This window comes from Oncorhynchus keta, chromosome 4, assembly GCF_023373465.1.
Source record: "Oncorhynchus keta strain PuntledgeMale-10-30-2019 chromosome 4, Oket_V2, whole genome shotgun sequence".
Taxonomy (NCBI): Eukaryota; Metazoa; Chordata; class Actinopteri; order Salmoniformes; family Salmonidae; genus Oncorhynchus; species Oncorhynchus keta.
This window is the reverse complement of record NC_068424.1, coordinates 45,057,414-45,082,174: the sequence shown is the minus strand read 5'-3', so window position 1 is coordinate 45,082,174 and position 24,761 is coordinate 45,057,414. Positions and strand designations below refer to the sequence as shown.

Here is a 24,761-nt window from a genome sequence, read left to right as displayed (position 1 = left end):
TATGCAAATGTCCCCTGCAGGTCTAGACGCGGGGGCCCGAATGAGCCTCTCACATCTGCAGGTCTAGATACGGGGTCCTGAAAGAGCCTCTCATGTCTGCAGGTCTAGACACGGGGTCCTGAAAGAGCCTCTCACATCTGCAGGTCTAGACACGGGGTCCTGAAAGAGCCTCTCACGTCTGCAGGTCTAGACGCGGGGGCCCCGAAAGAGCCTCTCACATCTGCAGGTCTAGACGCGGGGGCCCCGAAAGAGCCTCTCACATCAGCAGGTCTAGACGGGGGCCCGAAAGAGCAGGTCTCTCACATCTGCAGGTCAAAGGGTGCTGCTTGTGCTACCTGGGGCCAGAATGAGCCTCTCACATCTGCAGGTCTAGACGCGGGGGCCCGAAAGAGCCTCTCACATCTGCAGGTCTAAGCGCGGGGGCCCGAAAGAGCCTCTCACATCTGCAGGTCTAAGCGCAGGGGCCCGAAACAGCCTCTCAAATCTGCAGGTCTAGACGCGGGGGCCCCAAAGAGCCTCTCACATCTGCAGGTCTAGATGCGGGGGCCCGAAAGAGCCTCTCACATCTGCAGGTCTAAGTGCGGGGGCCCGAAAGAGCCTCTCACATCTGCAGGTCTAAGTGCGGGGGCTCGAAAGAGCCTCTCAAATCTGCAGGTCTAAACGCGGGGGCCCGAAAGAGCCTCTCACATCTGCAGGTCTAGAAGCTGGGGCCCGAAAGAGCCTCTCACATCAGCAGGTCTAGACGCTGGGGCCCGAAAGAGCCTCTCACATCTGCAGGTCTCATTAACTAGCTAATGTCTCTGAGCCGAGGTGTTCAGAGGGTGCTGATCCTTGTGCTACCTGGGTTCACACACTCACTCACGCCATCTCACTTCTCTGCTGTTATTGATTCTCCCAGATGCCCGCATACAGACCGTGCAGATAGATATACTCTGTCTTATACCATCTTCTTTCTCCCTCCTCTCCACCCTAAAACAACTTACACTGTCTATTTAGACTCCCAGCAGGGAGGGGAAATGGTTCGAATAACTTCCAGTCTTTTAAGTATTAGATTGGGTTGGGGGGGTGGAGGGGGGGTATACGTGCTCACAGGCAGGCAGGGAGCCAGGGCGCCACTATCTCCACCAGAGACGACCGCAGAAGGCCCTTCAAGCAGGTAGGAATGTAAACACCTTTGCTCTTGTTTCGCCGTGGAGATGAGACGAAGGCTGAAAGAGAAATCTGAACTCTATGGGCTTTGTGTTCTTAATGCGTTCTCTTATTTTGTTTTGTTAGGTGTTTTGTTTCAGTCACAAAGGCTGATAGCATCTCTTCTTGGAGGTTATCCAGCAGATGCCTCTTTCACTTTTTCCCCGTGTGGTGTACTGCTGCACCTCTCCTGGGAACTGTTTGTGGTTCCACACACTCTCTCTCTCTCTCTCTCTCTCTCTCTCTCTCTCTCTCTCTCTCTCTCTCTCTCTCTCTCTCTCTCTCTCTCTCTCTCTCTCTCTCTCTCTCTCTCTCTCTCTCTCTCTCTCTCTCTCTCTCTCTCTCTCTCTCTCTCTCTCTCTCTCTCTCTCTGTCTCTCTCTCTCTCTGTGTCTCTCTCTCTCTCTCTCTCTCTCTCTCTCTCTCTCTCTCTCTCTCTCTCTCTCTCTCTCTCTCTCTCTCTCTCTGTCTCTCTCTCTGTCTCTCTCTCCCTGTCTCTCTCTCTGGGGACAGTGCTACTCTGTGGAATGCTGCTCTGTTCTATGGGGTGTAATCCATCATCCGGCAGTGGCAGCCTCAGGCTTATCGCCTGCAGGATTTCTCAGGGTGCTTGAGTCCCCCTGGAAAGTGAACATGACATGAGGCAGCAGAGAGTTTGTAGTGCAGCCGGGGCCTGGGCTGGTTGTGGGTGTGAGTGGTGGTGGGTAGTCAGTGTGTGTGTGGTGATGTGTCAAGACAGATGGGAAGAGGTGTGTGAAAGAAGGTGTTGAGAGGGGTTTTAGACCCACACAGACGCAGGCATCAGAGAGCCTCCCTCCCTGACCTGGCTAAGAGGTGGTGTGCTGTTGCTCCAGGTCGTTGCCTCCAGCGTTAATGCCCCTCCCCCATCGCCCTGTCTCCCCACTCCGCCCCTCGTTAAACTGTGTTTGTCCAGAGATCCCAACGGGGAGGCTTCCCTCTGGCCAGTGGGGCTGGCGCCAGAGAAAGAGACTCTCCTGTTCTCTTTATGGCCACGATGCCCCACACAGCCAGCCCACTAGCCGCTGAGCTGACCCCAGACGGAGGTTACCAGCGTGGAACCACATTACTCTCAGGCAGCTCTCCTCGGTGGCCCATCACCACCACCACCACCATTTGCACAAGGCATTACGAGGAGATCTAAAGGCTTCTGGGGCAATAAATCACACAAACAGGAACTGTAAGCCTAGCAGCACCCTCATGCATATACAATATGTGCACCCTTCAGCACCTGATGCTTCACCATGCAAGACCATTTGGAAAACATACATAGCTGCACTTTGCCATGGAACTAACGGCAGCCGAGCAGAGCACTCAAGGCGTAACCTCAGAACTCTGGCAGGGAATGAGTCAAGTTCTACCCATCTATTCAGATGGTACAACGGCTCTGTTTATTTCTATTTCCCGGCACAAGTGTATGGAGTTATTTAGATTGGCGCATCACTTCACAGGTTTTCACCCTAGCATGCATTATTCACATTTGGAGAGAAAACAGGCTCGTTTTCAACCTGTGGATGGGTCTGACAAGACCGTGACGACAGGCTGACAGATGGGGAAGATTGATGGGGTGGCGAGGGGCTGGACAATGGGAGGCGGTTATAGCAGGGTGGAGGGGGTAGAGAGGGGTTAGAGAGGCTTTTAGCATGGCATGGAGGTGATGAGAGGATCCCCACTCTGAGCTAACAGGATAATGGATAAAGCCGTAGGGATTTATTTCCGGAGATACTCTTTCAAGAGGTAGTCTTTTTAGATGTTTTTTTTTGAAGATGGGCAGGGCTTCCTGTCCTGTCCTGACGTAAGGGGGAAGCTCGTTCCACCATTGGGGTGCCAGGACAGAGAGGAGCTTTGACTGGGCTGAGCAGGAGCTGACCCCCATCCCATGTTGGTGTAGTTAACAATAGAGGGAATAGGGTGCCATGTGGGATGCGTACAGGGAATCGGGTGCCATTTGGGATGCGTACAGGGAATAGGGTGCCATTTGGGACGCGTACAGGGAATAGGGTGCCATTTGGGACGCGTGCAGGGAATAGGGTGCCATTTGGGATGCGTACAGGGAATAGGGTGCCATTTGGGACGCGTACAGGGAATAGGGTGCCATTTGGGACGCGTACAGGGAATAGGGTGCCATTTGGGACGCGTACAGGGAATAGGGTGCCATTTGGGACGCGTACAGGGAATAGCGCTTTAGTGTGTTGTGTCCCGCGTAAAATAATCAACGCGCTGTCGGAGGGTGAGGCAGGCAGCAGTTTGGCCCAGTGCCGGGCTCTTTAGTCAAAGTGACATGACAGGCAATCAGGAAGTCTGGGATGCTAGAGTTTGTCACTCAGAGCCTGCCTCAGTTTAACATGTTGTAAATAGTGAAAGGGTCCTGATAAACACTGACTGTAGACTGCCTCACACACACACACGCACGCTCGAATGCACACACACACACACACACTCGAATGCACACACACACACACTTTAATACGTGTGCCAGACAGAAAGCCCCACACAGCACATATCATAGCGGCCACTGGAGACCCACTGACTCTAATCTAGACCATAATGAGACAGGGCAGAATGGCTCAATTTTCCAATGGCCTGGAAAGCCTCCCTCACAAGGTCTCATTATGGCTGCTAGGGAGGAGAGAGAGAGAGCGAGAAGAGAGAGAGAGAGAGAGAGATGGCCTGCCTGTTAGTGTGCTGGTATTTTAATCATATCTTGACATGCATAATTTATTTCTGAATAGAATGTCTTCACAAAAACAGATGCCCTTTTAGGTAATTGCTCGAACTGCGAGTTCTGGGCAGCCATATCAAGACATTGTCCACTTGAGCACGAAACAGACATTGCAGCCTCGGTTCAATCTGCTGCCATACAATATAATGTGGCTCAAAATAAAGCTCTTTTCATCATGATAACTGCGATGGCAGATGAGCCCTTTGGAAAATGCGGTCTCAGTATAACACTTCTATAGAGGTTTTTTACTCTGTCAAATATTTGAATCATTGAAATGTCCAGCAGTGAAGAACACATAACACAGGAAAAGAGACACATAAAAAATTATGTTTATGGCTAAATGGCATACAGATGCCAGGAAAAGGTTGAATTTCCCTTGTTAAGTTGAACCGACGAAGCAGCCCCGAGCCAATGCAGGCAATCTATAGGAGAACATTGATTAATTCTACATTAAGTAGATCATCTGTTGGTTTGGCTAAGTCAGCAGCCTCCATGACATTTCATGGGGTAGCATAGTCTGAGCCAAGGAAGGGGAGGGGGGGTGGTGTTCTACTAAGCTAACATGGAATTGTTTTAAGATGGTCAAACTAAGGATCATTTAGCTATTTGATTTTGAATTTTAGGACCCCTTTAGGAATAAAAAATGAAACATTACATTAGGCCTTACCGATATTAGCCCATAGAGACGCATTGAATAACAGATCAACGTAAGATAAATCAAAAGGATGTTTGTTTTAAAGTGTCTGTCCTATATCTGAGAGATATAAGAAAGATCAGGAATTATTATGATAAACATTTTTTTTTTAACCCATATTTAACTAAAAAAAATGTTTTGGGGGCACTAAACTACTTCCATATATACTTCTATTCATTTTTTAAAACTGGTACCAGGCTACATTCAGATGAGTCTTGTGAGGCTTTGTGGATGTCCTAGAGCGAAACAACCAACATGTTCGTGAGAGTCTCGTCTTTCCATAACGGTGTCATATTAGTGTGCTGCCCAAACAGTTCATACACTACAGATGTTTTCGAGAGAAGACAGATCTTCGAGATCTCGTGGTCTGATAAACGACGGCTCGGACACCTTCCACCGCAGATGAGGAAGTCCACCTCTGGTGTATGTGATGGGTTGAGACGCAGCGTGTCCAACAACAACAAAAAGATCTCTCTCTAGCTTAACATGACAGATGTTGACGCAGATGTTTTTATTATGCTAATTCTTTTTTTTTTTCCCCGCGGGGGCTCGGACATCGACTCTAGGAGGGTTTTAACTTGCCATTCCCTCCCTGTTTAAAGAAGCATCCATTGAACGACTATAGGTGTCACAAAGCTGGAAATGCAGTAATGCTCGCTCCATTCTCAGTGATTGGTCAAATGTGTATTGCGTGGCACTTTTGTCTTTAGTGCCCCCCCTTGCAGTGTGGAGTGCAGGCTGTTAGTTGTCTTGGCAGAGGGGCGCACTGTACCCATGTGTTTTACAGCTCAGCCACACTGTGATTTCAGGGAAGATACAGACAGCGTCACCCCCACCCACCCCCACCCAGTCCCCCAAGTCCCCACTCACTCAGAGGGCTTTGATTCTTCAAGGGAAAACCAATTGAATAATACCCAGTTGAGATAAAACAGAAACTGAGATATGACAACTTAGCATATTTTATCAGTCTAGAACACCTTTCGTTCTCCTGCAAAGGAGAACTACATTCGAGGATTCTATTCTCTTCTCTCTCTCTCTCTCTCTGACTGTTTAACATGTTGGTAATAGAGCAATGCCTCTATACAATAAGGATCATTGTATCGTTGAAAGACAGACATTATTCTCTACATTGAACTATGACATTGTAGCCCACTCATGGAATTCAATAATGATTATGGAAGGCATTGTACTGTATCAAGTGATTTGTTGTTCTGTTTATTGTTTGGCTCCCCGGCTGTAGAACGTTCAGTTTTATAAATGAAATCAGATCTTGACACCCTCGAGGAAACTGGAGAACAAACAACAAAGCATGACCAATGTCATTGCAATTAGGGCACTCAGTCAGGATGGGCTCTGAGCATTTCTGGATGGACTCCCACAGAGAGGAGGATGTGAGCTGGAGAAAGAGGACCAGAGGATCCTTGGCCTGGAGTGCGGTTTAGGAGTGAAAGGAGAAGTCAGGAGACAGTTTGAAGTCTTTCTAAGGGCCCCGAGGAACCTTGAGGGCCAGGGGCCAATCTAAGGCCACAGGAGGAAAGGACCCACCCCCTAAACACCGAGCAGATGCAGAAAGATCAAACGCCAAAGTGTCCAGAATGCAAACATATGATGAGGAAGAAGATCCCAATGGGGGGATTACTGTAGCTTTCATTATCAGGCATTACCCGTTGGAAGCCAGGGAGAAATAATGTATTGTCTGAGGAAGCTTTCTCCGAGATGATTGCAGCGTCCCGGGAGGAAAGCCAACAGGATAATGAATAGGTTGATCAGGTCTCCGAGGTCTTCTATCAGCAACAGGGGTCTTACAGTATGAGACACATCTGGTTGAGATGATTGCACTGTATGCGTAGTGGGCTCCCTGGTAGCACTGAGGGATCACTGAGGAGCCCTGGATCGTGATAAAGTCAGACAGTAAGTGCATCAGGCTAAACGCTCTTCGGGGGCCATTATCAGAGTGCTTCCCTCAAATAGCAATCGTTAAAGGATTACAAGTGTCAGAAGCGTTTGTGCCAGTGGAACCTCACTCCTCCAAGTGGCCTCCGAACTCCACATCTTGCAGCGATCTGGGGGCGTTTTAAAACTGCCGAGAGGTGGCCCCAGCCTCGGCAGCTCCAGTTATCATGTTTGCCCTTGTACATCACCCACAGATGTCAGGAACCCCAAAATATGAACACTTTAACTGGCACCTATTGTTCCAGAAAGAGCAAGTTCTACTCTACCAGATCAGTAGCACATGGCAGAACGCCCGCTCAGGGAGAACTACTGTACTATTGCTTCGTTATACAAGCCGGTAGAGTCCACCCTCACACAGCAAATGAGCTAATGTGTCTTTCCTCATTCTTACAGTACCTCACAGGTCTTACACAGGGTTGGCCTGTAATTGCCCATAAAGACATCCTCCAGTCTACTAGGGAATAATAATAATAATTTTATTTCTATTTTTATGGAGGATTTCTGCTCATGAATTGAATGTTTACCATTGATGTTTGGACAGAGCAAGATATCACCATTTTCTCCTGGCTCAAGAAAATGATATTTTTTTCCAAAACATCAGGACAAGCTTGAATGGAACTGAAGTCTTACAGAGCGCTCTCGTAGGTTCCTCTGTCACATGTGAATGGAACTGAAGTCGTACAGCGCGCTCTCGTAGGTTCCTCTGTCACATGTGAATGGAACTGAAGTCTTACAGCGCGCTCTCGTAGGTTCCTCTGTCACATGTGAATGGAACTGAAGTCTTACAGCGCGCTCTCGTAGGTTCCTCTGTCACATGTGAATGGAACTGAAGTCTTACAGCGCGCTCTCGTAGGTTCCTCTGTACACAGGTTCCTCTGTCACATGAATGAATGGAACTGAAGAACTGAAGTCTTACAGCGCGCTCTCGTAGGTTCCTCTGTCACATGTGAATGGAACTGAAGTCGTACAGAGTGCTCTCGTAGGTTCCTCTGTCACATGTGAATGGAACTGAAGTCTTACAGAGCGCTCTCGTGGGTTCCTCTGTCACATGTGAATGGAACTGAAGTCTTACAGCGCGCTCTCGTAGGTTCCTCTGTCACATGTGAATGGAACTGAAGTTGTACAGAGCGCTCTCGTAGGTTCCTCTGTCACATGTGAATGGAACTGAAGTCTTACAGCGCGCTCTCGTAGGTTCCTCTGTCACATGTGAATGGAACTGAAGTCTTACAGAGCGCTCTCGTAGTTTCCTCTGTCACATGTGAATGGAACTGAAGTCTTACAGAGCGCTCTCGTAGTTTCCTCTGTCACATGTGAATGGAACTGAAGTCTTACAGAGCGCTCTCGTAGGTTCCTCTGTCACATGTGAATGGAACTGAAGTCTTACAGAGAGCTCCCATAGGTTCCTCTGTCACATGTGAAGACAGTCTATGTTGCCTTGTAGAGGCCTACCAAGACCATTTAAGGAGCTCAATTGCTACCAGTTTGTTTTTGTTGTTTTACTCCTTTGGCAGCTTCACAAAATCCCACACACGTTCATTGGCATTAGCCCTCCCTCAGAAGCAAAGAATCACGAATAGAGGGCAAAGAGCAGGGCAGGCGAGTTCATTTTACCACGATTTGTCAAATTTCTACCCTCATCAATCTTTATGAATACTGAAAATTACTGGTTTGCCCCTAACATAAAAAGCAACATACTCTATAAAAAAGAGTAACATATATTTTTTCATTTATTTATAAGCATCAGCTGCTTCAGATTTACTAAATGAAATGCCCAAACTCAGGAGTGTTTGAAACTCGAAACAGACAATTCTTTGAGAGGTTTGGCCCTAAAGGAAGAGGATAGAGGATCATAAGGAGGAGTTTTCAAGGTTTGCAGTGTCTGTTTCAAATCTGCTGCTTAACTTGCTGTTAAGTGTTTTCAACAAATTAAGTGGTACTGTGGGAGATGGAGCACACAGGAAGGACAAACTGGGCAGCGAAAGAATCAGTCAGTAAACTAAACTCAGATTATTCCCCTGACATTAAATTTTTTTGGAATGATGTGCCAGTGTAATTAATAGGAATCTTGACATGTAAAGGTCTTGCATGGATGATTGTGTAGAAAGATGCTATAATCTGCTAATTCTTTTCACTAAGACTTAGGGAAATTTCAAATGAACGTCCAATGCTTTCTCGAAGAAGTGCAGAGTCATCTTCTAATTTATTGACATTTATTGAGAAAAGACAGTAATTACTACTATGGCCAGTGACTAACCCATTTGTTCAGTGCATTTGGAAAGTATTCAGACCCCTTGACTTTTTCCACATTTTGTTACATTACAGCCTTTCATCAAGGATCTCTCTGTACTCTGCTCCATTCCTGTTTCCCTCGATCCTGACTCGTCTCCCAGTACCTGCCGCTGAAAAGCATCCCCACAGCATGATGCTGCCACCTCCATGCTTCACCGTAGGGATGGTGCCAGATTTCCGCCAGACATGACGTTTGGCATTCAGGCCAAATAGTTCAATCTTGGTTTCATCAGACCAGAAAATCTTGTTTCTCATGAGTCTTTAGGTGCGTTTTGGCAAACACCAAGTGGGCTGTCATGTGCCTTTTACTGAGGAGTGGCGTCCGTATGACCATTCTACCATAAAGGCCTGATTGGTGGAGTGCTGAAGAGATGGTTGTCCTTCTGAAAGGTTCTCCCGTCTCCACAGAGGAACTCTGGAGCTCTGTCAGAGTGACCATCGGGTTCTTGGTCACCTCCCTGACCAAGGCCCTTCTCCCCCGATTGCTCAGTTTGGCCTGGCGGCCAGCTCTAGGAAGAGTTGGTTGCAAACTTCTTTCATTTTGAGAATGATGGAGGCCACTGTGTTCTTGGGGGACCTTCAATGCCGCAGACATGTTTTGGTACCCTTCCCCAGATCTGTGCCTCGACACAACCCTGTCTTGGAGCTCCTTCGACCTCATGGCTTGTTTTTTGCTCTGACATGCACTGTCAAATGTGGGACCCTTATATAGACAGGTGTGTGCCTTTCCAAATCATGTCCAATCAATTGAATTGACTAAAGGTGGACTCAAATCAAGTTGTAGAAACATCTCCAGGATGATCTATGGAAACAGGATGCACCTGAGCTCAATTTCAAGTCTCATAGCAAAGGGTCTGAAAACCGATGTACATAAGATATTTCTGGTTTACATTTTTAATACATTTGCAAACATTTCAAACAACCTGTTTTCACTTTGTCATTGTGGGGTATTGTATGTAGATTGACGAGGAAACTTTTAAAATACATTTCAGAAGAAGGCTGTAATGTCACAACATTTGGAATGAGTCAAGGGGTCTGAACACTTTCCGAAATGGCCTGTATACAGAGCTCAAAGCTGACGTATAGTAGTATCTTGTCAAATTGGAAGCAGTAGCTCTTTGATGTTGGGGATGTTCCTAGGATGTGAACGGTTTGGTGAACTACTCTTGGCTGAATTTGATGTGACCTTGCAGGGCTGTGGTTGAGGAACCAGCAGGGGAGGGAGAGAGAGAAAACAACCTCTTTCTTCTTTTGTCAGAGGAGGACAAGGGGTTCCTCTCCAGCTCCTCTCCGTCTGTCATCTCTCCCTAACTGCAAACATAGCTCTGTTTTCCCACACAGCGGCTCCAGGAGGCCATTCTGGCACCCTAATCTCCATGTGGTGGACTCCTATACTCAACTATACTCTATGGGCCCTGGTCAAAAGTACTACACAATATAACGAATGGGATGCCATTTTTGGAGGCAGCCTCTGTCAGAGTACTGTACCCTCACTTCCCCAGCTCTGCCATGCCCTCTGCCTGTCTCTGTTTCTGTGTGGGAGCTATAGGCCCTGCCTGCATTGGGATGAGGAGCCGTGCCTTGGAGGGAAGATTTGTTTTGGCTAAAATGTAAATTAAATGTGTTTTAATGGCTTTGTTAGCAAAACTCAGCAAAGCCATCTGGCCTGGTACCGCAGGGCCCTGGAGCCACTACAGACGATCCTGGTCTCTCACCCCTGTTAGCAGTCTACTCAGGAACCAGGGATGTGTGTGCTGAAAATGTATGCCAAATTCTGTCACTTCAGACAATACACTTCATTTACTGGGATGGGCATGCGTGTTAAATGTGCTGTGGAAGTCCACTAATTGGCTTGAGACCGAGGCTAGTAAATAAAATGGTTTGCGCATAATTAAAGTTATTAAAACTGCAACTCAAATTGTGTAAACGGATGGACAGTATTTGCCAGTTTTCTTACTGCTCGAAGAATAACCTACTCTGACTTCATATAAAGAGGATAGCCAAGTGCTCTGCTGTTTTAACTATGGTGGCTGGGGAGCTCGTTCCACCATTCAAAGGCAGGATGGGAAAGAGGCAGGGCCGGAATGGGGGATTCCCCCCAGACCCCACTGCCTGCCCCCCACAGGGTGACCAGAGTTTGCAAGGCATGAATGGCCTGATGTTGTGAGAGGTTGGTCTGATGATGATTGCATGCAGATTGAAGGAGTAGTTACAGTAGGGGGGGGGGGGTCTCTGGGGAGGTTTAGAACCTGTTTTCTCTCTAAACCACCAGCGAGAGGCACTTACTGTATTTTACTGCCGTGCCTGGCTCCACCTGATCTGCCCCTGTGCTGGCATACAGATGGCAGCCAGGCGGCCATGTTGGGTGCTGCTGTAGTGTTCTAAGCAGGGGAATCCCCGGGGTGAGAGGAGCAGAAGCAACGGTTACAGAATATTCCTGTGGCTGTGGTAGATGGACACGCTAGTGCTAATGTCAGTCTGTGTGTGGAACAGAACAGATCACCCTCCCCCCACCAGGTGGGTGGTAAGATGCAGTCAGAGCAGCAGGGTGTTGGTGGGTGCTATCCTGATCACCCGATAACCTTGACTTTCATCCACCGCCAGTAGCAAAGTTTGCACAACACTCAGCTCATCAGCTCAACACAGGCTACAGGCTCAGCCAGGTAGAGAAAGAACGCTGTGATGTGTTCCTAACCCAACCAATCCTGTTGTGGAAGCGGGAATAGAAATCACCAATCAGGAGGCTGCAGCCCCATACAGCCTACCTCTCTGAATCATTCTCTACTGGATGCAGCAAGCCCTACAGTGTATTTCCCCACTTCTGGATTGTGTTCTTATGCTTAGTGTGTTTAGAGCTTCTCCGACATCTCTCTCATGATATATACATACTGCCCACTGCAGGGAGGTAGGCGAGGAGAACAGGCCTATTCCCCTTAGCAGACTGACAGAGCCCACCGAGCCCATTTCCCATAGCAGCCTGACAGAGCCCACCGAGCCCATTTCCCATAGCAGCGTAATCACTGCCCCTCACTTGTACTCTATAAAAGTCAGACCTTGGAGGCATGATTAACTTAATTTCAATATTTGCTCGACTCGCCCGTGAGAAAGCTTATATAAAACTTCACCCCACCCCCCGTCCCCAGATACACCCACGGCGTGACCAGATGTCCTTCTGTAAAAAAAAGAATAATAACAGTAGTGAAAAGACAAAAAACACTCCAAGCTGGAACACGACTAGTTTCATTCATTGGCCCGTTAATATATAGGTGAACGGGACACTTGTGCTAACATTCCTGCTTGGTCCCCAACTCCCCAGCCGCTACCTTACCCCTGTACCTCGGTGCCCCCGGAAAAGGTAGAAATATGTGTCTGCTAATAGTGTAAGGAAGGTGGAAATGTGGCCTAAGGGTCCCAGGCCAGCGTGAACCTGTGGATTTATGATGCAGTGCGTAAAACACTCCGTAATGCCACGCCGCAGCTGAACTCAATTTCAGGCCAGGGCTCGGGTGTTAACAAGGGTGGACAACCCATTTAGCATTGGCGTTTACCACCCCTCTCTATCTGCCTGGTGGCTGTTGTTTTTATTGTCATTTTCATGGCCGCTTCCAGAGAGACATTGAGCCTCGTCTATCCCACGTTGCACCTGACCTGAGATGTTCCTCTCATATAAATATTTTATCAAGGGCATAAAAGTGGGAGGCCATTGATTCATTCCCCTCCAAGCATTCCCCTCCAAGCATTCCCCTCCAAGCATTCCCCTCGCTCGCCCTTGGATAAGATCCCAGAGGGGCCGTTTCTCTACCTTGAGAAAGGATGCCAATGTTTATTTAAATATGGCCTCATCCGAGAGCCCTTATAAATCAAACTGCCCCATGATGTCATCATCAATGAGATCATCTTGCCAGTGCTAGAGGTCATCTGTAGCCTGCACCTTCTCCGGGTTAGGTCTGGAACATTCCTTTATATATAGGAGAAGGGGAACATGGGCGGTTGGTTTGGACTGCAGGGACACATTAAGCACCACCTTTCGCCCTGAACGCACATGGACAGAAACATAGAAACACGTACGCATGCAGCCAAACTAAGCCGGCTCCACGCTGTGAAATGGGACCCTGACTTTTGAACAGAGCTGTTCTCCATCATGAGGGTCATTCAACCCTGCCTCCCTCCCTCCCTCCTTACAGCGTTGTGCTGCTTAGCCTCTAAGCCTTCAGCCTCCCTCCTTACAGCGTTGTGCTGCTTAGCCTCTAAGCCTTCAGCCTCCCTCCTTACAGCGTTGTGCTGCTGAGCCTCTAAGCCTTCAGCCTCCCTCCTTACAGCGTTGTGCTGCTTAGCCTCTAAGCCTTCAGCCTGCTGAGCCCTAAGCCTTCACAGCGTTGTGCTGCTGCCTTCAGCCTCTAAGCCTTCAGCCTCAGCCTCCTTACAGCGTTGTTGTAGCCTCTAAGCCTTCAGCCTCTAAGCCTTCAGCCTCAGCCTCCTCTACAGCGTTGTGCTGCTGAGCCTCTAAGTTCAAACTGCTTAGCCTCTAAGCCTTCAGTATGTTCCCTCTAAGCCTTCAGCCTCCCTCCTTACATGCCTTAGCCTCTAAGCCTTCAGCCTCCCTCCTTACAGCGTTGTGCTGCTTAGCCTCTAAGCCTTCAGCCTCCCTCCTCTGCTTTGTGTTAAACCTATACAGTATGTTCCCCTCCGATGCCACCTCACCACTCTGTCTGTCTGCAGTGGCCTTGGGAATGAACTGAAAGGGTGCAACCCGCCAAGACGTAACACAGAATGCCTTTGACCCCGTCATTAGTTTATTGGGTAACAACTTACCATTTAGTTGTGTTTTATGACCCAAGAGGCCTTAATAAGCTAGAAATAACCTATGACAGAGAGCTACTTATTTCCTTCCAAGTGAAAAGCCCTCCATTTCATTCCCATCAGAGGGACATTAATGGATGGCTTCCCTAGGCCTCCCAGTAAGATATAAGCAGTACCTCTAGACAAAATAACACACACACACACACACACACACACACACACGCACAGACACACACACTGCCCCTAACACGTCTGTCTGACTCCACCAGAGAAATAGGTATAACACAAGCTGTATATTTGATCAATGCCTAAATGCCCAGGGCGCCACGTGTATATTCTCCACTTTTATATACGTTTAGCCGTCGGAGGGATAGTATGTAGAGTGTAAACGTTCTCCGCGTTCAAATTTTCCTGGCCTCTTCGAGCGATAGAAATGCAACCCGGGCAGAGTTATTGTTGGAATGTGTTGAGTTGGAACGTGATATCCCCGGCCCCCTGAGTGACACTTTCAAAACAAACATGACAGCGAGAAGGGCGTTACTGCTCCACAGTGTATCTACACAACCGGAGATCCAGGGAAAAGGGAAGAAAAGCATCAAGATGGCCGAGCCGAGTGAGCCGCGCAGGAAATGTAAGGGTTTGTGCCAAACGTGTTTTGTTCAAATGAGAGGAAGTGAGATGGATGCAGTGGTGAGGCGTAACAGAGTAACGCTGCCACTGTGAGCCAAGGGAAGAGAGTCGGTCGGGTTAAGTGGCAGAATGGTCAGAAGCATGTTAGCTGAGTCCAGCGGTCAGCCGTGAGGACCCCTGGCCTGGTGCCCCAGTCAGATGAGATGTGAATGAGTTGATGGTGATTATAATCAGCAGTCTAAACACAGACCGCCCCGGCAGGCCGGGAGGAACTGGACCCATAATGCCCCGTGACTAGGTGTGGATTGCAATTGGATTTCCTCTCCCCTAGGACTGGTATCTTGGCTCAGTGAGGGAGGGGTGATTGGATGTGTGTGTGTGTGTGTGTGTGTGTGTGTGTGTGTGTGTGTGTGTGTGTGTGTGTGTGTGTGTGTGTGTGTGTGTGTGTGTGTGTGTGTGTGTGTGTGTGTGTGTGTAAGCGGGGGATAGGGTTGTTGTTAGTATGTTTACACACCGCCCCATTTCCTACAGGAAACTGCCGCCCGGCCGGCCCGTGCCACTCGTGCCACGTCCACTGATTCGATTAAGGAAGGGTATTCCAATCAATTCCATTTCATTCTTGATTCCAGGAAGCTTTGGTTCGTACACAGGGGAACCGGGCAACTTGATGGCCAACGCTAATGTTCGAGGCGTTCACTGTGATGGAACAAGGCACAGTGTACGTGGCGTGTTGCCTTGACATTCTCTTTTGGTGTCAATGGACAAGATGCATGCGCCAGTCACACAGCTCTGCATTCATCTCCCTGTGAGACAGCCATCTCCCTTGAGCTGTGTTTCGGTTACGAGCCGTGTTTACCTCTCTGTGGCCTAATGTTACATGGCTTGCCCCCACGCACCAGATATCATGGAGGCAATCTTGTCGGGGTTTTTCATTTCAGGCCCGGTGATACTCCGTGTTACCTTCCCTGCTGATATCTTATTTCCGATGGCCGCTGCCTCGTTCTCTTATCTCCACATGGAGGAAGCAAGAGGACTGTTCCAGCCTGAGACCCACTCCACCTCTCCTCTTCTCCTCCCTGCTGGGATCCTATTAGCTGCCCACCTGCCCGCCCTGCCCACCCCACCACCAGAAGCAAACAGGTGTGGAGACGAGAGACTGCGTCCCAAATGTCACCCCTTTCCTTACATTGTGCACTACCTTTGACCAGAGCTCTACGGGCTCTGGTCAAAGGTAGTGCGCTACATACTGAATAGGTTGCCATTTGGGACGTATACAGGGACTCAACTTTTTTTCCACTGAGCCCTGGGGGGTACAGAGGAGAAGATAGCCCATCTGTCGGTCTGTCTGTCCGTCCGTCTGTCCATCTGTGCTCCCAGGGTGGGATCATAAGTGCCCTCTCCTCTGTCCTTCATCCCAGCCAGCCCTACTGACAGGGCAGACAACATACTATACTGTAGTACCACTACGAGAACCTGAGAGACTCCTGGCTCTAGCCTCAAAACCCCACTGCCAATGCACAAACTTCAGCCAAACGGTTCTTAGTTTGCAATGCTACAGTACAAACTCCTACAAGGCTACACCTCTTTCTCCCGACCGCTTAGTAAGGACGTGTCCTGATGTCCCTCTGGGACTATTTTTACCCTATTTTTACCGTCACTAGTCATTTAAAGCTTGGCTGGTGTAGCCGACCTTGCTTGCCTTGGGTTTGGCTTAGCGTCTGTGGTTGTGAGAACTGTTCCAGAACAGTCAACCAGCCAGTCAGCCGGTCAGTCAGTCAGGGCTCTCAGTATATCTACAGATACTTGCGAGGGCGTCATAATTGCCACCCTTCTCCGAGGCCCTCTGCTGTGTTAATGTGCTCACATCTAAACATGTGGAGAAATATTATGCCTCCCAAGGCACATGGCCTAGAATGTAGTCTAACTCTACCTCCCTCCTGAATAAATACTTTACTCTGCCATCCATCCCATAAACAGATTAATTTATTGATTGTGTGGCTGGGGCGGGAGGACAGAGAGAGCGGGAGAGAAGCCATGGAGCTCCACCTTGTGGATGATCTGGCCTGTACAGGCTGCGTCAGTGGCTTCTGTCCCCTCTCTCTCTTTCTCTTTTTCTCTCTTCCCCTTCTCTTTCTCTCTCTCTCTCTCTCTCTCTCTCTCTCTCTCTCTCTCTCTCTCTCTCTCTCTCTCTCTTTCTTTCTTTCTTTCTTTCTTTCTTTCTTTCTTTCTCTGTCTCGTTCGTTGACTGGCTGGGTGCCTGTGTTAATGTGACACTAGACTGGTGCTGCGGAGTATCATCTTACTGTAACCTAATAGTCCAACAATTAGCCAACGTTTCTTTGTCTAGCTTGTATCTAATCACAATGTTCAATGTGGAGTAATATCTCGCAACTTGACCAGGGAAATATCTTTCTAACTAGTCATGATGAATTAGAATGATGTCTAAAGATGTTTTTATTTTGGTGTGCGGTGTGCGGTCGTTGGTGGTTGAAAGACGTGAGGTAAAACTTGGTGAGCAGAAATTAGCAGCAAAGCCTTGTAAAGCTTATTGTTGTTCTTCTCTTTCATATTAACAGGTTTTGGGTAATTATCCACGAATGGGAGCCCGTCAGCTGTTTGCGTTTCTGTAGAATGGCAGTAGTACATATTGTGGTTGTGGGGAAGAGGGGAAAGGAGCAGGGGCTTATGGTTTAGCATGTTGGAGTCGTGTGGCTTTGTCCCCCCCCCTCCCCTCCATGTGATAACAGAGCCGTGTACTGATTGGGGCCCCTGGGGGCCTGGCCCCATGCTCTCTCAGTCTCTCTATCTCTCTCTCTCCAAGTTGTAGTAGCATTTCTCCTTTCCTTTCACGTTCTCTGGTTGCAATTAACATCTTACTTTTTAGTCATTTAGCATTTAGCTCTTATCCAGAGCGACTTACAGTAGTGAGTGCTTACATTTTCATTGGTTCTCAGGTTATGTTACATGTTAATGACCAGGCTGGTGGAATGGTGTTGACCCTGCTAGAATCACATGAAGGATAATTAAGGTGCAAGAGGAGAAACAACACAGCCTTCCTGCAGGAAATGTAACTTCTCACTGGACCTCTACTGCTGTCCTCACCTTCCTCTATGACCTTTCTAGAGATCCCCGACTCCCTCCTTTCTACCTACTCAACCCCCTCGTTCCTCTATTTATTTCATTATTTTTTGCTCCCATTTTCTCTATTTCTCTCACTATTTGTCTTTCGGTCTTTCTCTCCCCACCCCCCTCTCTATCTATCTTCCTCCCTCTCTCTCTCCCTCTTTCTCTCCATATCTCTGTTATTAGATTTAGGTCTAATGCTCCTGGGCACTGTGGTCTTAGCAGCTCTAATTTGTACTAAATCATCTCTCCTCCGCACCATATGCTCTCCCAGCGACCCACAATGAATGAGAAAAGCGAGTGATTTGTGATATTACATGATTGGATATGAAGAGAATTCACTCTAGTCCATGTTGATTTTTGTCCCTGGTTGAATGAATGATTTTCATATTCTCATGTTCTCTCTACATCACTCTTTAGCTCTGTGGTACGATAGCATGAATGTGGTTTTTAAACGGTCTGGGTAGAATTAAATATATGTTGTTGATGGACAGTTGAGTAATGGGACGTGAATGAATGAATCACATCTATTGTATGCTTTGGGTGTACAAAACTTGTTTCCATGACAAAGACTGACCAGGTGAATCCAGGTGAAAGCAATGATCCCTTATTGATGTCACCTGTTAAATCCACTTCAATCAGTGAAGATGAAAGGGAGGAGACGGGTTCCATATTTTTTAAGCCTCGAGACATGGATTGTGTGTCTGTGCCATTCAGCTGGTGGTTGGGCAAGACAAAATATTTAAGTGCCTTTGAATGGGGTATGGCTGTAGGTGCCAGGCGCACCGGGTTTGTGTCAAGAACTGCAACGCTGCTGGGTTTTTCACGCTCAACAGTTTCCCGTGTGTATCCAGAATGGTCCACCATCCAAAGGACATCCAGCCAACTTGACACAACTGTGGGAAGCATTGGAGTCAAGCGCTGGGCCAACATCCCTGTGGAACGCTTTCGACACCCTGTAGAGTCCACGCCCCGACGAAGTGAGGCTGTTCTGAGGGCAAAAAGGAGGAGTGCAACTCAATGTTAGGAAGGCGTTCCTAATGTTTTGTACACCTAGCGTAGATGAATTATATATTATTTCATTTCTTCCCCTTAAAACAGTAACGCTGATCAGCCGTTTTGATTACAGCTATTGAAGCGTCCCGCATGAATCCAAACTGTATGTGCACTTACTAGTTGTGAACTAGAATATTGAGTGAAGTCCATGAGTTCATGAATTCTAAATGAGAGAGACCACAAAAATGGGATTTTCTGCGCTGTTTACCTGCACTTTGTTTTCTGGATCCAAACACCTCCAATTTGGCCTGAACAGCTGAACCGGTGGCTGAGTAGTTGGTTGGCTGAGTGCACACAGTCCACTACGTTTAACCAGAGTGCAGTAGAAGTGCACAATGTAGGGAATAGAGTGCCACTTGGGACTCAGTGTGAGTTAGGAAGGCCAGAGAGGGCTGCCTGGACCAGCCTTGATTCTTATCCAGTTAGCCTTGACATTAGCCACTCACTGCAGCTAACGGGATTAAGGTAATTATAAAGAGATTAGGGGGTTTTAGATGACGAGAAACAACCAAACAGCCCTCCCTCCCTCTATGCATCCCTCCCTCCATCGACCTGTCTTCAACCGGGAACATTGTGTATTATAAGGAATGGAATATGGTCAGATATGTTAATAAATGACAGTAAGGTTGTTCCGGAGCTTCTTTGAGACATGTATTATTGGACTATACTAATTGGGATCATTGAACGATTCAGAACCGTCTCTTGGTTCTCCAACAACACACTGTGTATGACTTATAGAGATGCCCTACAATGATGAATACACCCTTCAAAGGCTGTTCGTGTCTTTGAATCATGCCCGGCAATGGTTCTACAGGCAGGACAGAGGGAGTTGCTGAGGCATTGAGACGGTGATGGTGGCTGTAGGTTCTACAGGCAGGACAGAGGGAGTTGCTGAGGCATTGAGATGGTGATGGTGGCTGTAGGTTCTACAGGCAGGACAGAGGGAGTTGCTGAGGCATTGAGACGGTGATGGTGGCTGTAGGTTCTACAGGCAGGACAGCGGGAGTTGCTGAGGCATTGAGACGGTGATGGTGGCTGTAGGTTCTACAGGCAGGACAGACGGTGATGGTGGCTGGAGTTGCTGAGGCATTGAGAGGCGGTGATGGTGGCTGTGAGGTTCTACAGGCAGGACAGCGGGAGTTGCTGAGGCATTGAGACGGTGATGGTGGCTGTAGGTTCTACAGGCAGGACAGCGGGAGTTGCTGAGGCATTGAGTTGCTGAGGCATTGAGGTGATGGTGGCTGTAGGTTCTACAGGCAGGACAGCAGGAGTTGCTGAGGCATTGAGACGGTGATGGTGGCTGTAGGTTCTACAGGAGGACAGCGGGAGTTGCTGAGGCATTGAGACGGTGATGGTGGCTGTAGGTTCTACAGGCAGGACAGAGGGAGTTGCAGAGTTGCTGAGCATTGAGACGGTGATGTGGTGTGTAGGTTCTGAGGCATTGAGACGGTGATGGTGGCTGTAGGTTCTACAGGCAGGACAGAGGGAGTTGCTGAGGCATTGAGACGGTGATGGTGGCTGTAGGTTCTACAGGCAGGACAGAGGGAGTTGCTGAGGCATTGAGACGGTGATGGTGGCTGTAGGTTCTACAGGCAGGACAGCGGGAGTTGCTGAGGCATTGAGACGGTGATGGTGGCTGTAGGTTCTACAGGCAGGACAGAGGGAGTTGCTGAGGCATTGAGACGGTGATGGTGGCTGTAGGTTCTACAGGCAGGACAGAGGGAGTTGCTGAGGCATTGAGACGGTGATGGTGGCTGTAGGTTCTACAGGCAGGACAGAGGGAGTTGCTGAGGCATTGAGACGGTGATGGTGGCTGTAGGTTCTACAGGCAGGACAGAGGGAGTTGCTGAGGCATTGAGACGGTGATGGTGGCTGTAGGTTCTACAGGCAGGACAGCATTGAGATGGTGATGGTGCTGAGGCATTGAGACGGTGATGGTGGCTGTAGGTTCTACAGGCAGGACAGAGGGAGTTGCTGAGGCATTGAGACGGTGATGGTGGCTGTAGGTTCTACAGGCAGGCAGGACAGAGGGAGTTGCTGAGGCATTGAGATGGTGATGGTGGCTGTAGGTTCTACAGGCAGGACAGCATTGGGAGTTGCTGAGGCATTGAGATGGTGATGGTGGCTGTAGGTTCTACAGGCAGGACAGCGTGGAGTTGCTGAGGCATTGAGATTGAGACGGTGATGGTGGCTGTAGGTTCATTGAGACGGTGAGGCAGGACAGCAGGACAGAGGGAGTTGGAGGCATTGCTGAGGCATTGAGAGGCGGTGATGGTGGCTGTAGGTTCTACAGGCAGGCAGGACAGAGGGAGTTGCTGAGGCATTGAGACGGTGATGGTGGCTGTAGGTTCTACAGGCAGGACAGAGGGAGTTGCTGAGGCATTGAGACGGTGATGGTGGCTGTAGGTTCTACAGGCAGGACAGCGGGAGTTGCTGAGGCATTGAGACGGTGATGGTGGCTGTAGGTTCTACAGGCAGGACAGAGGGAGTTGCTGAGGCATTGAGACGGTGATGGTGGCTGTAGGTTCTACAGGCAGGACAGCGGGAGTTGCTGAGGCATTGAGACGGTGATGGTGGCTGTAGGTTCTACAGGCAGGACAGCGGGAGTTGCTGAGGCATTGAGACGGTGATGGTGGCTGTAGGTTCTACAGGCAGGACAGAGGGAGTTGCTGAGGCATTGAGACGGTGATGGTGGCTGTAGGTTCTACAGGCAGGACAGAGGGAGTTGCTGAGGCATTGAGATGGTGATGGTGGCTGTAGGTTCTACAGGCAGGACAGAGGGAGTTGCTGAGGCATTGAGACGGTGATGGTGGCTGTAGGTTTTGAGGCGGTGTGTGGTCACAGTAGACAGATTGTGTCTACAGCGCGTTGGACTCGGAAAACAACCTAATGAAATTGAATTCAAGTCATTGAACCAACATCGGCCAGTTAGTTGTTTAATAACCCCCCCCCCCCATCACCCCAGAAATGTGATGTTGGCTATGCACTACGCTCTATATCACCATGTGTATCTGGGCTTCAGATCTGATTTGTATGGAAACTGTCAATGCTATAGAGACACACACACACACACACACACACACACTCCTCTATTAGTTCTGAGCGATTAGTGCTTTTTGAGGTCGGTTCGGTTTCGGTTAGATTATTAAACTGTTTTTCACTGTTTTTACTTCCGGTTTCAAAAAAAGTTCCATTGATAATTCCATTGTCTCTGTCAGGTCCACAATGGGTTGAATTCAATAGAAAAATAGGAAATTACTATGAAATTAATCAAATATTTCAATTGTATATATCATTCAGTTTTTATTTGATGGCTTTATTACTTTTCATTCCTTAAAGTCATCATCTCTGCTCAGGAAGTATCCAAACAGCCAGACAACGTTATCTCTTGTGCTTCCTATACTGTACTGTCTTTTAGCTAGGCTAGCCCAACCTGAACATGCTGCAGCGCTGTCTGACAAAATCATTTGACTAGTTCTTCAAAGTTGCTAAGGCATACTTTACAGGCAGGACAGAGGGAGTTGCTGAGGCATTGAGACGGTGATGGTGGCTGTACAAAGTGTAGGTTCTACAGGCAGGACAGAGGGAGTCTCTGAGGCATTGAGTTGTGATGGTGGCTGTATCCCTCAGAGGGAGTTGCTCTCTAGTTGTTGTGTTGTGTATCCCTCTCTAGTTGTTGTGGTGGCTGTATTTCTCTAGTTGTTAGTTGTTGTGTGTAGGTTCTACAGGCAGGACAGAGGGAGTTGCTTGTGTATCTCTCTCTCTCTCTCTAGTTGTTGTGTTGTGTATCTGAGGCATTGAGACGGTGATGGTGGCTGTAGGTTCTCTCTCTCTCTAGTTGTTGTGTTGTGTATCCCTCTCTCTCTCTCTAGTTGTTGTGTTGTGTATCCTCTCTCTAGTTGTTGTGTTGTGTATCCTCTCTCTCTCTCTAGTTGTTGTGTTGTGTATCTCTCTCTCTCTAGTTGTTGTGTTGTGTATCCCTCTCTCTCTCTCTAGTTGTTGTGTTGTGTATCTCCTCTCTCTCTAGTTGTTGTGTTGTGTATCCAGGCCTCTCTCTCTCTCTAGTTGTTGTGTTGTGTTGTTGTTGTTGTGTATCCTCTCTCTCTCTAGTTGTTGTGTTGTGTATCATTGAACCTCTCTCTAGTTGTTGTGTTGTGTATCTCTCTCTCTCTAGTTGTTGTGTTGTGTATCCTCTCTCTCTGTTGTGAGGTATCCCTCTCTCTAGATTATTTGTTGTTGTGTTGTGTATCCCTCTCTCTCTCTCTAGTTGTTGTGTTGTGTATATCTCTAGTTTTTATTTGTGCTTTATTGTATCCTTAAAGTCTCTCTCTCTAGTTGTTGTGTTGTGTATCCTCTCTCTCTCTCTAGTTGTTGTGTTGTGTATCCCTCTCTCTAGTTGTTGTGTTGTGTATCCTCTCTCTCTCTCCAGTTGTTGTGTTGTGTATCCCTCTCTCTCTCTAGTTGTTGTGTTGTGTATCTCTCTCTAGTTGTTGTGTTGTCTAGTTGTTGTGTTGTGTATCCCTCTCTCTCTCTCTCTAGTTGTTGTGTTGTGTATCCTAGTTGTTGTGTTGTGTATCCCTCTCTCTCTCTCTAGTTGTTGTGTTGTGTATCCCTCTCTCTCTCTAGTTGTTGTGTTGTGTATCTCTCTCTCTAGTTGTTGTGTTGTGTATCCCTCTCTCTCTCTAGTTGTTGTGTTGTGTATCCTCTCTCTCTCTCTAGTTGTTGTGTTGTGTATCCCTCTCTCTCTCTAGTTGTTGTGTTGTGTATCCTCTCTCTCTCTAGTTGTTGTGTTGTGTATCCTCTCTCTCTCTCTAGTTGTTGTGTTGTGTATCCCTCTCTCTCTAGTTGTTGTGTTGTGTATCCTCTCTCTCTCTAGTTGTTGTGTTGTGTATCCCTCTCTCTCTCTAGTTGTTGTGTTGTGTATCTCTCTCTCTCTCTCTCTAGTTGTTGTGTTGTGTATCCCTCTCTCTCTCTAGTTGTTGTGTTGTGTATCCTCTCTCTCTCTCTCTAGTTGTTGTGTTGTGTATCCCTCTCTCTCTCTAGTTGTTGTGTTGTGTACATTCCTCTCTCGTGCGCTCTGTGTGAATCTAACCTAACCTAGCAGACATAGAAGTGTATCCATCTCTGAGCCAGATAAAACAGGCGCAATGGATTATGGTCATTGTAGTTAATGACCTCTCTTCTGCGCTGAACTAGGTTGAATATTTGCTTTCGTCCTACATAGTTTTAGACTTGATTTCTCTCATGAATGATTTGATTTCTCTCTAGAGAAAGCGCGTTGGAATTCAAGTAATTGAACCAATATCGGTCAATTAGTTATTTAACAACCCCCCCCCCAAAAAAAATAAATAAATAAATGTCATGTTGGTCAATCGCTCAGCACTATGATCTATATAACCATGTGTATCTGGGCTTCAGATCTGATCTGGGTACAGTACTGTAGTGTAGTACTAATGCCTTTTGGGAGTGTTGTGGCCAAGACACAGACTCCTCACATAATCCATTATCTACACCAGGCTGTGTGTGACATGTGCTCTCACACACGCAAACACACACACCACAGGAGGTTGGTGGCACCTTAATTGGGGAGAGCGGGCTAGTGGTAGTGGCTGGAGCGGAATAGGTGGAATGGTATCAAATACATCAAACGCATGATTTCAATGTGTTTGATGCCATTCCATTCGCTCTGTTCCAGTCATTATTATGAAGCGTCCCCTCAGCAGCCTTCACTGACACACACACACACACACACACACACACACACACACACACACACACACACACACACACACACACACACACACACACACACACGACTACTATCTCTCTTCAGCCACACAATGTGCTCCCCGGGAGCAGCAGCGGCAACACCTGCACCCCTCTCTCCTCAAAGTTAATTGGACCTCCAGCAGCATGGCACTTGGTCTCCGTGGCAACCCTGACCTGCAGTGAGATGGATTAGAACACAGAATTAGGAATTAGAATAATTGAATAGGATCTCTATGCATTAGAACTTCTACTGCCCTTCTTGTCTCTCTAGCCCGTCCCCCCGTCCCCCCCACACACCAAACAAACACACATGACATACATACATACATACATACATACATACATACATACATACATACATACATACATACATACATACATACATGCATACACACACACACACGCACAAACACACACACCAAAACCCAATCTACTAATCTATTCAGTATTATTTATGTGTGCTGAAGGCTCCCCAGATGCATATAAAGAGAAAACCACGGTGTCAGCTGTTTCACCAGCC

The 24,761-nt window shown here is 47.9% G+C and overlaps 1 protein-coding gene and 1 long non-coding RNA gene across 18 annotated transcripts in view; both read left to right on the top strand.

Moving 5' to 3' along the window:
• Positions 1 to 24,761, top strand: part of LOC118383088 (slit homolog 3 protein-like) — a 225,863-nt gene that overhangs the window by 97,372 nt on the left and 103,730 nt on the right. The window lies entirely within an intron of this gene.
• LOC127923329 (uncharacterized) lies at positions 19,277 to 21,289 on the top strand. 17 transcript variants are annotated; one of them, XR_008114140.1, is made up of 4 exons: positions 19,278 to 19,336; positions 19,396 to 19,513; positions 19,938 to 20,350; positions 20,820 to 21,207. It is a non-coding gene; the product is annotated as an uncharacterized LOC127923329 (long non-coding RNA). The 17 variants fall into 17 exon arrangements; XR_008114170.1 differs by lacking the exon at positions 19,278 to 19,336 and adding an exon at positions 19,341 to 19,395 and having other exon boundaries at positions 19,455 to 19,513; XR_008114154.1 differs by lacking the exon at positions 19,278 to 19,336 and adding an exon at positions 21,233 to 21,289 and having other exon boundaries at positions 19,384 to 19,513; positions 20,820 to 21,055.